This window comes from Equus caballus, chromosome 18 (genome assembly GCF_041296265.1).
Source record: "Equus caballus isolate H_3958 breed thoroughbred chromosome 18, TB-T2T, whole genome shotgun sequence".
NCBI classification, from domain to species: Eukaryota; Metazoa; Chordata; class Mammalia; order Perissodactyla; family Equidae; genus Equus; species Equus caballus.
In genome coordinates, this window is record NC_091701.1 from 52,157,617 (window position 1) to 52,175,233 (window position 17,617).

At 43.9% G+C, this 17,617-nt stretch overlaps 1 long non-coding RNA gene across 1 annotated transcript; it reads left to right on the forward strand.

The window, feature by feature from the left end:
• Nucleotides 1-6,419: 6,419 nt before the first annotated feature.
• LOC138918785 (uncharacterized) lies at nucleotides 6,420-17,417 on the forward strand. The gene is made up of 3 exons (XR_011428535.1): nucleotides 6,420-6,504; nucleotides 12,418-12,588; nucleotides 16,642-17,417. It is a non-coding gene; the product is annotated as an uncharacterized lncRNA (long non-coding RNA).
• Nucleotides 17,418-17,617: the final 200 nt, after the last annotated feature.

Consider the following 17,617-nt stretch of genomic DNA (forward strand, 5'->3'; position numbering starts at 1 on the left):
CTGAGCATCTGTCAAAGATTTTATTTAACTCATTAATTAATTGGGAAATCAGTGAGTTACAAATGGTTCAAAGGAGAATTTAAAGAACATTCACAAGTAAGTGATCAGAAATGCTGAGAAGAATTTACAAATAGATGCAAAACTGGTCAGTATCCACAGGGAAATAATCTTCTGTATCTCCAGGGACACAATTTGCTCTTCTATCGTCAGGAGTCATTGCATCACTTTCACCAGTGTACAATTTGTAGAAATAAAATATAGAAGAGTTTACAACTTACAGAAATAAAAGAGCTCAAAACCAAGGAAAGATGAAGGGAACCCAAGAGGATAGCACACTCAGTAATCTTTTTCTGGCCCATTTCAAAAATTTTCACAATTTTTTCTGACAGAGTGGGTTAAGTTTTACTGGAGAACCAGAGGGGAGGTTGGGAAGTAGATGAGAGGGAGATGGGGCCTGAAGTGTAGGCATGGACCAAATCACAAAGAGCCTAGACCATCATGCAGGGCAGTCTGAATTTTACTCTGCAGCCCACAGTGTGAAGGATGGATTGTGGTTGACTGAGGACCCCGGGGGGAGAAGTGAGGAGGTCCCGAACCACGGAGGCCAGAATGGAGATGGAAGCATGTGATTAAACTGGGGACGAAACGAAGGGACATCTGTGGGGACTCAGGTTTCAGGAGGTCAGAGGGATGTGACGAAGTAACCTGAAGGGGCTTTGAGGGCAGAGCTCCTCTGTATGTACACCCAAGGGTGATGTTTTCTCGGGAGGCCTTCATTGCATCAGTTGGAAATGTGGACGTTTGCCTCTGAACTGACTTCTCAGTTAAAGAGAAGAAGATTCCAAACAGCTTTCTTGGGGAAGAACGCACACCTTGAGTTTTCTCTTTGCATTTTCTAAATACTCTGATTCCCAAGATCTACTTAGGAAAAGACTTATAAATCAACTCCTCTCTCTAACCCATTTGGATCCCTTGATTCCGTCATGGAAGTGGATGTTCACTTTGCTGGTTTCTCTCTTCTACTTCCTACCTGCTCCTCTGGCCCTGCCCCCATCCATTCTCCATCCTTTTCTGCCCTGTCCCAGGGGAAGGTTGACTTCCCCGAACAGTATCACCTGGCTCTCTTGTCCTCTGCCTTCTGGTTGGGTTTGCTGCCTGGAGAGTGAGATGAGAGAGAAGTTGGAGTATTTATTTCTCTGTTTGCCTCCTGCTTTGGTGCACTTCTGGCACTGCTCTGTCCCTCCATGACAACAGCCATTCCTGGGCTTCACCTCTCAAACTGGCTCTCGGACACCTTCTCCTCCCTATGCCTCTCCAGGCCTAGGAGTGTGTTATGGGTTGAATTGTGCCCTTTCGTCCAGTTCCTATGTTGAAATCCCAGTATCTCAGAGTAAACTTACTTGGAATAGGGTCGTTGCAGGTATAATTAGTTAAGTTGAGATGAGGTCATACTGGAGTAGGGCAGCCCCCAAATCCAATATGGTTGGCATCCTTATAAAAAGGGGAAATTTGCACACAGATGTGCACACAGGGAGAATGCCATGTGAAGATTGGAGTTATGCTGCCACAAGCCAAGGAACTACCAGAATCTAGGAGAGGGACCTGGAACAGATTCTTCCCTAGAACCTTCAAAGGGAGCATGGCCCTGCTGACACCTTGATTAAGTCTTCCGGACTCCGGAACCGTGAGCCAATAAATTGCTGTTGGTTAAGACACCCAGTCTGAGGTAAGTTGTTATGGCAGCAAAGGAATACAGGGTAGTAGCAGCTTGGAAGTAATATTGTACACAGCTACTCCTGTAAACGGCATCGTGCCAGAGGAAAAGGAAACACATGCACAACTTCCTTGGTGTTTTACATGGCGCCCAAACTCTTGAATGTTAATGCCTACCATCTGGGTGACTTGCTTGGCATTCCTCATGCCTCCATCTCCATATTGGGATAACATCCATGTAGGGGTCTTCACCTCAAACTCCAGGAAAAGCAATATTAGACCTAAAAAGACACATTTGTTTGTGTCAAGCCTTAGTGGAGCAGAGGGCTTGTTGTGTGCTGTGGAGTGCTGCGTCCCGTCGGCCACTACAAGTGGGAAACAAATATCTCTTTATCCCAACAGCCCTTTCCTCTCTTCTTCATGCGAGTCTTGGAACAAAGGTTAGCCTGTATTCTTTGGCTGGGTTTCCAGATTTCTCCTCTTACCAGCACAATGAAAAGATCTCTTCTTAGCCCAGTAGTCTTATTTATTTTCTCCAGTCAAGACAAGACACATCACCAGTTATTATCAGGGGTGATAAAGTAACACTTAAGCAAGGTCATACGGATGGCAGATGTCCATACGGTTAATTTCCTCAGACTTGAATTGCTAGCATCTCTTCCTTTAAATGTGAGAGGCACTCATGTATTTAGAAGCCTGTTTGATTTATCCCTTCTAGAACGTTCTCTCCACAGAATGTTGTGCCAAACAGGTGGATCTGTGGCGATTTGAGAATCCTCACAGCAATGCAATAATAAAGTTTGCAATAGGAAATTTCTTCCATATTGTTACTTAATCTTTTCCAGTAGTTTTCAAAGTAGTTCTAGCATAAAAACTCTCTGGCCTATCAGAGTAATGTTGATCCTGCCCCAATTTACCAACTACCTTTTCCCTGGCCAGGCTTTCCATGATAGATAAATAGTAAACAATATATATTTTTTATTTGAATATTTTTACATTTTTTTCATGATTCTGTTTTGTGATTCTGTTTCTGTTTTGGGGAGTGTGATAAATCTGCTCTTAAAAAAGCACAGGTGATGTGTAGATTTGACAAACCTTTTTGAAGGTGGAATAATGAAAAAGGGTAGAAAAGTCTGGAGTTTGAAAATGCAAATGATTCTTTACTCAGCAAATAGATCCGGTCCTTCCCAAACAAAGATTTCAGTGCAATTCTAGTAAAAGTGGCATAGAAAGAGAAGTCAGAGCCTTCTTCCCCTTGTCCAGCCCTAATGGATCTTGTGGCCTGAACATGTGGGTCAGTTGTCATGGTTGTGGCTGAGCTGCTCTGGCTAAACCCAGCATCTCGCAGGTACGCTTACAGCTCTGCCCACCCTCTGCTGGGTGCACCATCAGGGGTCCCTCCGCAGATCCAGGAGGGAGGGAGACTGGGAAAGGACTTCCTCTTCTGTGAAGACAGAGCCTTCTCGGGAAGCTGAGGCTGGTCTCCTGGTGACTCCTGAATTAACCGAGCCTGACCCCCTAGAGAGCAGTCGGCCACACCAGGCTCTTGTAGGACTGTCACATATTCACATGGTATATTGGTCCCTAAGGCCACTGTCACAAATTACCACAAACTTGACAACAGATATTTATTCTCTCACAGTTCTAGAGGCCAGAAGTCTGAAATCCAGGTGCTGTCAGGGTTGGTTCCTTCCGGAGCTCTAAGGTAGAAACCACCCCTTGCCTCTTTCATAACTTCTGGTGTTTACTGGTAAGCCTTGGTCTTCCTTGGCCTGTAGATGCATTCCGGTTCCAATCTCTGCCTTTGCCTTCTCATGGCCTTCTCTTTTGTATGTCTGTCCAAATTTCCCTCTTCTTATAATGACAACAGTCGTTGGATTAGGACCCACCCTAATCCAGTGTGACCTCACTTTAGTTTGATTACATCTGCAAAGATCCTATTTCCAGATAAGGTCGTATTCATAGGTATCGGGGTTAGGACATCAACTTACGTTTTTGGGGGACACAGTCCTACCCAGTATACACAGTAACTAGAAGCCACAGCATCTTAGAATTGAAGAATGATGCTCAGGCATTCCAGACCTGGCCAAGAGTCAAACCCTGGCTCTCCGCTTTCCCGTGTTAGGTGTTGATTGCACTCAGTCTCTGCTTCCTTATCAGCAGGCTGAGAGGATAATAGCAGTGCCCACCCTAGGCTTCTGTATGAGGATTAAGTGGGATAAGCCGTGTGAAACACAGTGCCTGGCACAGAGCAAGCCCCAATAAATGTTATGTAACCTTACATAGCCTCCATATATGTCCAGTCAGCCTCCCATAAACTAGTAAGTGCCACACAGGATGCTTGACAATAAAATATAACACCTTCATGCTGGTCTGGAAAATACAAGTAAGCTTTGGGGATCAAGAATATGTGCTTATGTATGGTTATATTTTGATTTGAAAGAATGACCTTTTTGATGGTTAAACACTGTGGTTTCTTATATAAGCTGTCAGAATAATATCCTCTGTTTGAACAAGGCCTCTCAGTTTTCCAAGTGTTTTCGTTTGATTCACCCACAAATCCTGAGACTGGCAGAGTAGGCATTGATAATCCTGTTTTATAGATAAGGAAACTGAGACAGGGTTAAGAGATTTGCTTTAGATGAGCCAGGGCAACAGAGATGGCTGGCTGCCCACCCAATTTGTACTCTCTCCTTTTCCTTGGTAACAAGACCCCTGTTTTGTTCAGATAGTGATATGGCCAGTTACAAAAGAACATTCCCAGACTTGTTTGCTAAGAGGGCTGACCAGTGACGTGTAAGCAGCAGTGGAGGGCGGGCCAGCTTCCACGACAACCCTTTAAAGGAGGCCAATGCATCTGGCAGGGGCCCTTTTGCAACCAGCCCACCACTGCCACCCAGGGAGTGTGTGTGTGTGCGTGTGTTCTTTTTCTTCTAAACCATTTGAAGTCCCTAATCAGGAATCCACATCCCAGGGCGTGGTAGGTACATTTGGAGGGTCCTGCTCAGGAGTCTCCTCTCCAAATGTGACAGAAGACCACCACCTGCATCTTGATTAGAGGATCTGTCAATTAGCACAAAGATTTTCATGGATGACATGTGCATTGGCTAGAAATACTGCAAAGGCACCTGTACCCTCACATTAACATGGTATGAGAGCGAGTCCTCCAGCTTACCGGCCCCTTGGAGAGGCGCTGGGATGGGGGCTTTCTTGGGTTTTGTGTGCTAAGGCCGACCGGAGGATTAACGCAACTGGAAGTTGAACCGATTGTGCTGTTGGAGTGCTGTCACGTCTACCTTCCTCGAGTGAACTTTCCATGCAAGATGTTGGCAGATGCTATTTCTCTGAGCATACATGAGTAGATGGTATGACATTTTTGTGCCTACTTGTTTGTGAATGTATGCATGGCAGAATTCTGAATGAGAACTGCCGTCATCTTCACACACCTCCTCAGAGGGATGTAGCTGGGGAGGGGAGCTATAGCTCTCACACACCTCTAATGGGTGGTGATTGCCATTATCCATTGAAAAAGACCCCAATGAATGTAAACGGCCAAATTGACTTAGGTCAGTTGTCAACACCTGGACAGTCAAGTTTGAACTAATGGCTGTCCCACTGGTTGTGGTTTCTTGGAGATGAGGGAGACATGGGCCCAAGCAGTGGCAGTCAGATCCTTTCTCTTGTGACTTTGGAATTAAGATGGAAAAACACTGGTCTCATAAGGAGAACTGATCAGTGGTTGCCAGGGGAAAGGAGGCGGGGGAGGGCACAAAGGGTGAAGTGGTGTACCCACAGCATGACTAAGAATAATGTACAACTGAAATTTCACAAGGTTGTAAACAATCATAATCTTAATAAAAAAAAAATACTGGTCTCAGGCTCTACTTATTGCTAAAATTGAGGGAATACAAACTCAGGCATGGTGGGGTGGCTGTGAGGATGGACAGGGAAGAAAGGAGGTCTCCAAGAGAAAGGGAGGGACACACACATGCACAGAGGCAGGGATAAGGGACCACCTGGCCCCACAGAGTGAGGACAGGAGAGAGCAAGACAGCAGGAAGCTTCCTTAGTTCCCACTGGCTTGCTAGTTCTGAGTTTCAGTTCCTTGGGAATGTCTGACTGATCTTCCTGCCCAGAGGTTCCAGGATATGCCCCTGGATCCTTATAATAAATTACTCCTTACTATTGTTTACATGAGTGCTTTCTGTTACCTTAACCAAAAGAACCCTGATGCTGCAATGTACAGTGTATTAAAACCTCCTTAAAAGGTTTGCATATCTGTAGACTCTGTTAATATCCATTCCTCCCAACGCCATTAACATACAGTTTGATAAAACACACACACACACACACACACACACACTGCACTCATATGCTGTTTTACTACCAGATTGCAACTCCTCACATATAAAGCAACTTGTTTATTTCACAGACTCCACAATACATTTGACTAGGTTTTAAGCAGGCTGAATAAACCAATGAATAGAAAAAGCACAGCTAAACTTTTCTTTAAGGTGAGTCTGTCTTTTTTTTTTATTGAAGTATAGTTGACATACGATATTGTATTGGTTTTGAATCCCCCTTCTTATAACTAAATTAAGTTCAAGGACAAGCTTGCAACACACCTCATTGCACAGCTCTTGGGCTGATTCCAGTCCTTTACCACTTGAAGCACAAGAAAAAGAGTCATGTGTTAGGAACGATTCCATTCATTTAGTCAGCTCTTCACTCCGCAGGCATTTCTTAGCCTCTCATGTGCTCTGCTCTGCGCCAGATGCAGTGAATCCAAAGGTGAGTGAGATTCAGTCCCAGCGTTAACCACACCCGTGGCGATCGCTGGAATCTAAAGGGCTCCCTTCATCTCTCAATGAGATTTTCTGGTTTCCCAATTTTCCCATGCCACTCTCATTCCACTGCTACAGATTCTGTACCTCCAGTTTCTCTTTCTTTCTAGAAGTTTTATTTTATTTTTTTGGTCTGTCTGCAATCAGGGAATGATAACTCTCTCTTACTTAGGATTCTTTCCCCAAACATGTCACCCATCAGGAAGTGGTATAATCTCCAACAGACCAGACACACTCTCACCTTGGGACCCTCACCCCGGCTGTTCCCTCTGCTGGGAAGGCTCTTGCTCTGTTGTCTTCCTGGCTCGTTCCCTCACCCGTCAAGCCTTCAACGTTGTCCTCTCCTGACCACTCTGCTCAGCACTCCTAATCCCTTCACCCTGCACGTTTTCCCCTACAGCACTTACCCGCTTCCAACGTGCAGTATAATTTACTTTTTTTTTTTAATGCTACTTGCTAGAATGTAAGCTCCCCATAGGCAGGGGCCTTTGTTTTGCTCACACTGTATCCCAAGGGCCTAGAATAGTGCCTCGCAGACAGCAGGCCCGCAATGAACATTTGAAGAGTGAATGGTGATGTGGGGCAAGTCCATCTGGGGGAGACACAAAGTCAAACAACTGGAATCTACTTGAAGCCTGGTGTTCAGATCTGAACTCACTCAGGTGATGCTAATAAAGGTGGCACTAAGATTAGAGAGCACAGAGTTTAGTTGGAGCTAATTTTGTCACAGTAAAGACTCTCCAGGTACACAAAACAGTCAGCATCCATGGGCAGAAAGCATGCATACTGGTGACATGCTTTATGAGAGAGTAAATTGAGGGAAATATTGATGGAGAGAGGTTTTGATTGTGTACTATATTAGGGTATGTACTTCATCATCTAATATTTAAGGGCCCAGCTTTCTTTCCTCTTGATGTAATTAGCTATTAGTGTTTCTGTTAAGCATTATTGCTGTTAAAAGAACAGCATTTAAAAAGAAAAGGGAAAGCTGGGCTACGATGGAGAGGACGTGGAAGATTCGGTTGTGATGAGGACATGAGATACTTAGTGAACACCTGTTCTGGGCAATGTGGCAGAGTGGAGGGTGTTGACACTGAGTTGGGAGGTCCAGGTTAAGTTTTGGGCTCTTCCTTAGAGTCCTTGGGTAAGTGATTTCATCTTGTTTGGGCTTGCCGAAATCATCTGTAAAAGAGGGGGATTGGACCAGATAAATTAAGGTCTCTTGCAGCTCCTTGGGGCTGTGATGTGGGATGTGCTGGGCAGTGTGCTGTATCCTGTGGCTGACAGAAGAATGGAGTGAATCCCAAGTCCTCATGGGGGGCAATATTCAGCAGGTGAAATATACATCAAATCTTACTTAGCTTACAAAGAGGCAAAATACTATAGGAAACCATTTCACGTTCTTGAAAGATTGTTGACTTAAAATTTGTCAGGAAGTATCAGGCCAGTTTAAGTTGGACACTGAGAAGTTCAACTTAGTAAAGAAAGACCATTTAAAATACAGGTAAACTAAGGACACAAAGAGAGACAGAATATCCGCTCCTGCAATGGACTGAATGTTTGTGTCCTCCCCAAACTCATACATCGAAATCCTAACCCCCAGTGTGATGGTGTGTGAGTGGAGCCTTCGAGAGCTAACTGGGTCATGAGAGTGGAGCCCTCATAAATAGGATTAGTGCTTATAAAAGAGGCCCATGAAAGCCCGCCCTCCCTCTCCTTTCCTCCACGTCTTCCTCCAGGACACAACAAGAAGTCTGCAACCTGGAGAGAGTCCTCACCAGAACCAGACCATGCCGGCACCCTGATCTCACACCTCCAGCCTCAGAACTGTGAGAAAGAAACGTCTATTGTTTATGGGCCACCGTTATTACAGCAGCCCAAAGGGACCAAGACCCCTCCTCTCAGTTATGGACCTTGGTTTTCTTTACTTCTATATTCCTAAATACAACCAAGCAGAACTCCTTTTTTTTCTGTTTGTTCCCCAAATCACCACATTTAACTTTTCAAACTAAAGAATCACCCATCTAATGAAAAATCTGGATTTCACATGGAAGGTGAAACATAATAAAGGAAGAATTAGGTCACAGGGCACCAGGCAAGTGCCCTGCCCCCACCCCCCCCAAGAGGGTCAAGGAGACCTTTTTGTAGAACTTATCTGAAAAATGGGGGTGCTGTATGCCTACCCACTTGGTTATTATTATGAATATTATCTTTAACACAATAAGCAATTTAATTTAATTCTGTGTTAATGATAATTTAACAATTTACAAAAAATTTTTAATACACAGAAGCCCTCCCCATCCTCAATTTTTACATGAGGAAATGAGGCCCAGGGAGGCGAATCAGTTAACCCAAGGTAACACATCCGGGACACGGCAGATCCAAGGTCAGAGTCTTTTCTACCTTAATAAGCCCAGGAACCCCCCGGGCCCTGTGGACTACAGGCAAGCAGAGCAAATGTGAAATCTAAATAGCGGGAAAGGGTTTTTGGTTAAACATGGCAGACTGAAGACTCTCTCCTCCCAAATGCCAACTAAAAATTCCAGTAAAGGAATAAAAAAAAGTTATAAATGCATAAAAACAGATGCCCTGGAAGGCACAGATTTTGAAATGACTTCAGTTCTGGCAGATGGAAAGCACATGGAGAGGGTGATTGTCTTAGCCTGCAGGGGGGCATCCAACGAGGAGTGAGCTGCGCCCCCTGCACCCCCCACAGAACCCTGGAAAGGTTGAGGTTCTGTGGCGCCAGGTGTGCAGGAGGCTGGGAGGAGTTGAGAAACGGAATACAGGGGATCGTTCCGAAGTCTGGGTTTAGACTCCCTGCCCACGCAACCAGACAGCACGTCCCCTCCCCTTCCTCGGCGCCTGCTCGCATAAGGCTGGAAGTTTTTCTCTAGAGGTGTTGAACCAAAAAGACTCTGAACATGGCCACAGTATGCAGCGGAGGGCAGGAGGGAGCTTGGGGCTGATACCAGGGGGAAAGCGAAAGTCAGCACTGATAATCACTGAATGGTGGCGATTCTGCACCCAGCCCCTGCCTCTGCTGGCAGCCAGGCATCATCCTCCACAGCTGGAGTGTAGGGGTTCTGCCTGGGGGAACTGAGTGGCTGCAGAGAACAGACCTGAGGAGAATGCCATTTGGGGTCCCACCCTGAAAAGCCTGGCTCACCACTCGGTCTCCATCAATGAAATTCACCAGCTGACAAGCCCTGACCACCCGCCTCAAAGCAAACCTGCAAATCAGATTTTTGGATCTTCAATATGAATGGACATCCGGGATCACCTGATTCTGGAGGAAAGCCTCTGAGATGAAAGAAACCCAAATCATTCAAGCATGGGAAAAGATTTAGGAGGAAACACAAACAAAGCAGGAGAACAGAATAAAGCTTCACAAATGCACAAAAAACAAAAATTTAATATTCTTAGGGAGATAAGAGGTAGGGCTGCACCCATTCATCAGAAGCAGGATGTTTTAATTCAGGAACGATCCAAGAACAAGAAAGAAGAGTTCTTAGAAATTAAAAATAGAAGACCTAAAAAAAGAAGATCTGGCAGATGAAGTGGGAACATCTTCCAGAACGATGAACAAAAAGATAGAGATGGCCAATAGGAAAGAAACGATAAAAACATCAAAGGATTGGTCCAAGAGGGCCAACATTCACCTGATAGGAATTCCAGAAAGAGAGAATAAGGAAAATGAAAGTGGAAGAATTGGCAAAGAAATGATACCAGAAAATTTCCCTGTGAATTTGAAAAGATCCACACCAGGTTACACCACTTTGAAATTTCAGAAATTGTGAATAAAGAGAAGACCCTAAACATTTCCCTAGAGGGATAGAACAGGTACTGTTCAAAGGAACAGCCGTTGGAATGGCACAGGACCTCCCGATAGCAACTCTGGATGCCAGAAGACAAAGGAAATCATATTATAGCTCACTTCTGTCCTCAGGGTAACAATATCTAATAAGTAAACACTGACTGTTGATTTAACCAAAAAATAATTTATCTGTATTGGGAAAAGAGCGGGAGGCAAACCAAGGAGGGGGATGTGAGAGTCTTATAACAGGAAGCCAAGAAATGATGTCCCAAGTGGATCCATCAATAGCTGTATAAGCTTATTATTTCGAAATCTGGAGGAAACATATAAGAAACAGCTAAGGGGGAAAGGTCAAGGGAGGAGAGCAGGAGACAGTCTTTTTCATTTATGAGACTTGAGTTTTTGGACTTTCTAATCTAACTGAATGCACTACGTGATAAAATCCATGGGAGGACCTTGAAAAAGATTCTATTTTCTTTTTTCCATTCCCTGATCTGGTTGCTTAGTCTTCTTGGAGGAGGCAGCCTGACCCTGGCTATCTCGTAAACCCTTCAATGTTAGGCGATCTGGGTTCCCCTTGCTTGAGGGTACAGGGGCTTGTCTTGGGGAACAGTGTCATTATATAATGTGGGAGAAAAAGAAATGTGCACTATGGCTTCGTGCCTGAGCTCCAACGGGCAGATAAAACACACGAACATTGTTCTTTGTTTTCTTGGGGATATTTATGTGCAGTTCTTTTCCCGCTTGGTGTTTATCTTTTGGCTGGGGTTGTGAGGAGGGGAATGGACTCAGGTGGTGAGTAATGGCTGAGTCCCATTGTTCCTCCTGGTGACCCCACCCTGAGCCTGAAACCCAGCAACAACTCCATGAGCACATATAGTGCCCAATGGTGTAAAGCCAACCTTGCCTTGGAAGTCCTACAATTTGCAAGAATTTTCTGTCTTGGCATTAACATGAATTTGGGTTTGCAAAAATCAAGGCAGGACAATTATGTCATGAAGAACCCGGAGGTTAAATGCAGTGGAAATAAATCCTTGAAAAAGTTGGGGTGAGAGGAGGAAGCTAGATCAGGCAACAGACTATTATAGTTCTCTCCACCTTTTAAAAAATTCTAAGCTCTGAGAGTCCCCTGATTTAGATTTTAATAGACGCCTTTAGTAGTGCTGTAGCTCAGGGAAAAGGAAGAATTAGAATACACGCTGTAGATCCTTATCTCTTTGGAGTTTGTGCTCTCACACCTAGGGCTGTCTCCCTCCTACAAATCACAAATTCCAGGAGTGCTTTACAAAAGCGGCCGCTTCCTTGGACCTTTTCTTTGGTGGGAAGGGCTGTACGGGCAGCAGTGAGCGCCACTTGCGGGAGGAGAGGAGAACGCTGCCAGCAGTTGCTGCCAAAGATCAGTGACCCTTAGGAGTCAGCAGTGAGTCTGCAGACCTGTCGGCAGCGGGAGGGACCCTGGGCCAGGACGCAGTGCTTCCTTCCCCACGGGGCTTCTTGCTTCTCCCTTCAGGGCTTGAGGCCCATTTTCACCTCACCAGGCGAAGGAGCCCACACAAGTTAATGCCCCAGACTGCACCACCCGGAAATGGTCGGTCTCCACTCTACCAGCTCCCTTTTCCAGTCTCTCAATCTCTCTCTCTCTTTTCCCTCCTTTTCTTATAGGATTTGATAAATTTTTCAGCTAAGTGTTGAATCCTTTGGGCAAAATAGATGTGTGAGCTCCTATGGGTTTGTAGGGACTCGGGGAGAGGAGGAATTTATATTTCCTAAATTTGTCTTATTTAGAATCCTCCTGGTGATTTAAAAGAGAAAAACAGCAGGGCTGCCCTTGGATAAGATCTCCGCTGAGTTTAATCAAGTGCCTGGCCAGGCCAGTCTAGCTCAGTCTCAAACCAGGGGTGTGGGAGCAGAACTCGCAGTGAAAGCCACATTTATCTGATTAAGAACACTCATTAACATTTGAAAAGCAAATCCTGCGCCTCTGCTCTGCTTCTACTTGTCTGATTTCAAGAAGCTTGTCCAGGCCCCGATTTTCTCTTCCAGAAGATTCCTCTCATGGCTCTGTTTCTGCACCTGCCAATAAGATCAATCACTCTCATCTCTTGACAACCGACTGTCCAGAAGAGTCCAGAAGATGCTGGTGTTTTTGCAGTGTTTACCACAAACAGAAGGCCAATGCTTTCAGCAGCTGCCCAGCCAGGAGGGGGTTTTGGAGTAAGTTTCTACATCCACCCTGAATTGCCGACCACCTTCCCTCACTGGGGCTTTCCAGCCTTCTAGGTAGGAGCCTCAGCTTCTGCTGTCAGGGAGCCCACTTTACTGGCCTCTCTCACATAGTAAGTTTGCTTCCTTAAGGAAAAAGGGAAAGCGATGTACCACTTTCTTACCTGAGGGGAAAAGAAACATTCAGGTTGCAGTTTGGGTAAAATGGTTTGGTATTTAAAAGAAATCTTACACAGTTTGATGTTGCATTTCTACGGTATTGCCCACAGAATGGAAAAATTTCATTGTTCTCTACTTTGTGCAAAGAAACCAAGAACAAGGGAAATTCAATTCCATTTGGTTCATATGACAGTGTTTCTTAAACGTAATTGCCATCAGGATAACCCGAGGAACTGAAATGAGGTGGATTCCCAGGTGCCCAGGCATCCTGACTCAATGAGACCACATTTTGAGAAACCCTGACTCTTAGACTTGTGGCTTGAAGCATCACAAAATTGGACAGGGCCTTAAAGCTCCTATGTTCCAATCTCTCACTTGACAGAGGGAAGACTGACTGAGAGACTGAAGAGATCCTCCCAGGCTCCTACAACTCACATGGTTCATATGTCAGAGGCAAAATCAGGCCCAGATCTTGGTCCTGGGCTCTCTGAGGGCCCTGCCCTGCCCAGTAGCCCCAACTGTCCTGTGACCTCATTTCCTGCTCTCTCCCCCTCAGAGCCTCCCCAACTCCTGCTTTCTCCTTTGTCTCTTTTCTCACTCTAACCAGAATCCTTAACTTGGGTCCTTCCTTCTCTCTGATTTTATCCTACTCTTGGCCCTGGCCTCCTCACCACCCTTCTTCACATTCTACCACAAAGTCAGAGGACACTGCAGTGATGGAAATGACCTCTCTCCTCTACCTAATGAACTCCTACTCATCCTTTAAGAACTAACTCAACTTTGTTTTCTTCAAACCCATCTGCAGCTCCAGTAAATTTAGACAATTTCCCTCATCTCTTAAAATTTTATATAAGAGTGGTGTTTTGCATAGAGAGCCCCATCACATTGTGTTTAATTAAGTTTTGTTGGCTTGCCTACTTCCTCCACTAGAGGATGAGCTCTTTCAAGGCAGGCACCCCACCTGATAGATCTCTCTATCTTTGCATCCCCTCTGCCTGGTTATTCTGGTTAACTGTTGTCATCAAAAATATACCAAAACTTCATGGGTTAAAACAACAAAAATTATTTAATTTGCTCACGAAGCTATGACGTGGGCAGGGTTGAACAGGGACAGCTTGTCTCTGCTCCATGCAGTATCAGCTGAGGTGGCTCCACTAGGGTTGGAGTATCTTCTTCCAATACAGACCACTCACATGGCTGGCAAGTTGGTGCAAACTGTCAGTTCCTCTCCATGTAGGCTTCTTCACTGGGCAGCTTGGGCTTCCTCACACAGTGGTGTCTGGATTCCAAAAACAAGCATCCCAAGAGAACCTGGTGGAAGAAGCCATATTGCCTTTTATGACCTGGCCTTGGAAGTCAACTAACGTCACTTCTGCTGTAGTCACTAGTTGGGGAGGGAACATAGACCCCCACCTTTTCAAGGGAGGAGTGTCAGAAACAAACTGTGAGGAGAGCATGTGGGGTGAGAAGTATTGGAAAATGCCATTTGTCACACTAGCACAGGGCCTAGGACTCAATAGAGGATTGGTAGAAAAATGAAGAAATGTATGAGCAAATAAATGGCTAAGTAAAGCTAAAAGTCTCAAACCTTTGCAGCACCAGAAAGAGCAGTGATTCCTGAGGGGTTCTAATAGGTATTAGGTCTCTTGGACACGCTCTTTTGAGTAAATAGAATTTTCTCAATTGTTTTGGATGTGTGGAAGTTTTCATATAATTGTGAAAGAAAATGGATGCAGAGAATCTCAAGATCCAATCCTTTTTGCATTTTAAACTCTCATGCAGAGACACAGGGTGTCTAGAGTATAGGACTGGGAGGAAGACTTTTGTAAACTCTATCCCCTTTGCACAAATCATATACAAGTATATATATATATATCTTTTAAGTGTTTAAATTCTAAAATTAAATTTAAAATTAAATTTATTGTAATGGGCATCATCACCAACTTACTCTCAAATGATTCAGAAAAATTTAGTATGCATATAGAGATGGAGAGAGACAGAGATGGAGAGAGAGAGAGAATGATAAAGCAAATGGGCAAAATGTTGACAATAGGTGAATCTGGGTGAAGGGTATACGCGTGTTCTTAGTATTATTATACTTAGTGCTTGCAACTTTTCTGTAAACTTGACATTTCTAAATACAAAGTTTTAAAAAAATCCCGGTGGAATGAACATGGACCGAAGCTGCCAGGCTACCAGCATAATGGGTTATCTTTTAGGAGGAAGAGTCTTGTCAGCCGTTTTCTTTGTTGCTTGCCCGGTGAAAATTTAGCTTTTCATTCACAGACCTTCTTTTAATAGTTTTCTAGGATAAATCCTTTCGTGAGTTTAATAGTAATGAAAATTAGAGAGAAAATCATAATGTAATAAGCAATTCTCTCAAAATTGGTGGCATCAAGTTTAGCACATTTAGACATAACAAAGGGAGAGTTCCATAAGCTGCGTGTGTGTTGAACATTGTCTCCCTAATATCTAAATTGAAAATTCCGTAAGAGATAAAGAGGAAAGAGAAGGGAAGGGAACTCACGTTTATTTACTTAGCACTTGGTGAGATAGACACTGTACAAGGAGTTCTAAACGCATTGTCTCGTTTACTGGCCTCGAAACCCTATCAGGCAGATTTTAGTCTCTCTCTCCTATGATTGAGGAAACTGGGACTCATGCAGTGGTGTGTCCCTTCTAATGCCCTTGGCTTCAAGTAAGAAAACTTCAACTTGACTGGCTCAAACAGCAAGGACATTTCTTATCTCACATGCTAAGAGGCTGGAAGCAAGAAGAGAGGCCTGCTTATATGCCAGGGATTCTGCTGGCCCTGACGATATGAATGAGAAAACCCAGCTCTCACTCATGGGGGAATGCACGGTACCAGTAACCCTGGAAAGGCAGAGCCACGGTCTCCCATCAGCGCGTATTCTGTCTTTATTTTAATCAGCACGTGTGATTATTATTAAGTGAACATATGGCTTACAGATAGCTATTAAATAAGTCATTGCTTTTTAGGAGAAATATTTGTGCCTCAAACTAATGATGCCTTTTCTCATCAAGATTAATGTTATTTCTATGTATCTACTTATGACTTTATTGACTTACATTTTGTGTAATCTTACATCATTTTGCTTCTTGGCTTTATTTGCAAATAGGGCAATTTTCCAGGCTTAAGGATCACTTTCATGTTAGGTCAAAAACAGTTTGAGTCATTTTAACATTTTCATTATTAAAACTATAAAAACTAAGAATTACATCAATTTTCTTGTGGATAATTCTTTCCTTTGCGTGAAAACTATTATGAGTCTTATGAAAAATACATTTAGAACCAACACTACAACACTTCATTGACATTCTTCAAAAGTTCGCATATGACATCCCATCCAAATCCTTGATTTTTTTCTCATGCTCTTCTGCAAGCTTCTCTTTATTAGACTGTGGCTTCAGTTTCTCCCTACTCCAGTTTGTGCTGTGGAAAGCAAGCTGGTCTAGTAACAAGGAGACCTCAAGACCAGTTTTAGGTTAGCTACTAATTGTTCTGCTCTCAGGCCTTGGCTTTTTAAAGTGAAGTGTTTGACCTGGGTCAGAGATGCAAAGTAGGCTTTCTCTCAAGACCTGACTCTGATTGGTAATGGCTGCCCGGATCACTGTGTAATTGATTAGCAATGACTGTCGTGGGCTGGAAGAATGGTGGCACCCCTAACATGTCCTTTCTCAGGGTAGATAATATGTGTGTGTTTTATTTGTTCTCTTTTTAAAAAACAACTTTATTGAGGTATAATTGCCATACAATAAACTACACATATTTAAAGTATAATTTTATAAGTTTTAGCATAGGTGTTGTATTAGTCAGCATTTTCCAGAGAAACAGTATCAATAATATATATATATTTTTTTTAGGAATTGGCTTTTGGAGGCTGAGAAGTCCCACCATCTGCCATCGGCAGGCTGGAGACCCAGGAAAGTCAGTGGTGTCATTCGGTCTGAAGACCTGAGAACAAAGGGAACCAAAGGTGTAAATCCCCGTCGGAGGGCGGGAGAAGATGAGATGCTCCAGCTCAGCAGTGAGGCAGAAAAAAGGGGCAAATTCCTTCTTCCTCCACCTTTTGTTCTATCCAACCCCCTATCGGACTGGATGATACCTACCCACAGCGGGGAGGGCAATCTACTTTACTCAGTCCACCAATTCAAACGCTAATCTCACCTGGAAACACCCTCACAGACACACCCAGAAATAATGTGTAATCTGGGCACCTTGTGGGCCAGTCAACTTGATACAGAAAATTAGCCATCACAAGTATATTCCTGTGAAATCATCACCTTGAACATATCCATTTCCCTCAAAAATCTCCTCATGCCCCTTTCCAATGGCTCCCTTCTGCCCATCCTTACCTCCTCTGCCCCCCAGACAACCACTGATCTACTTTTGGTCACTATAGTTAGCTTTTCCTAGAATTTTTTATAAATGGAACCATGCATTGAATCTTTTCTGTCTGGCTTCTTTCATTCAGCATAATTATTTTGAGATTCATCCATGCTGTTGCATGTATCAGTGGTTCATTCCTTTTTTATTACTGAGTAGTGTTCCATTATACGGATATACCACAATTTGTTTATTCATTCCCCTGTGGATGGACGTTTGGGGGTAATTACAAATAAAGCTGCTATGAACATTCGAGTACGTGTTTTTTTTTAGACATGCACTTTCATTTCTCATGGGTAAATACCTATGAGTAGAATGGCTGGATCATAAGGTAGATGCATGATTAACTTAAAGAAACTGTCAACCTGTTTTCCAAAAGGATTGGGCCATTTTACATTTCCACCAGTGGACAGTGGTCCGGTACACAGGAGGTCCAGTTTCCCTACATCCTCA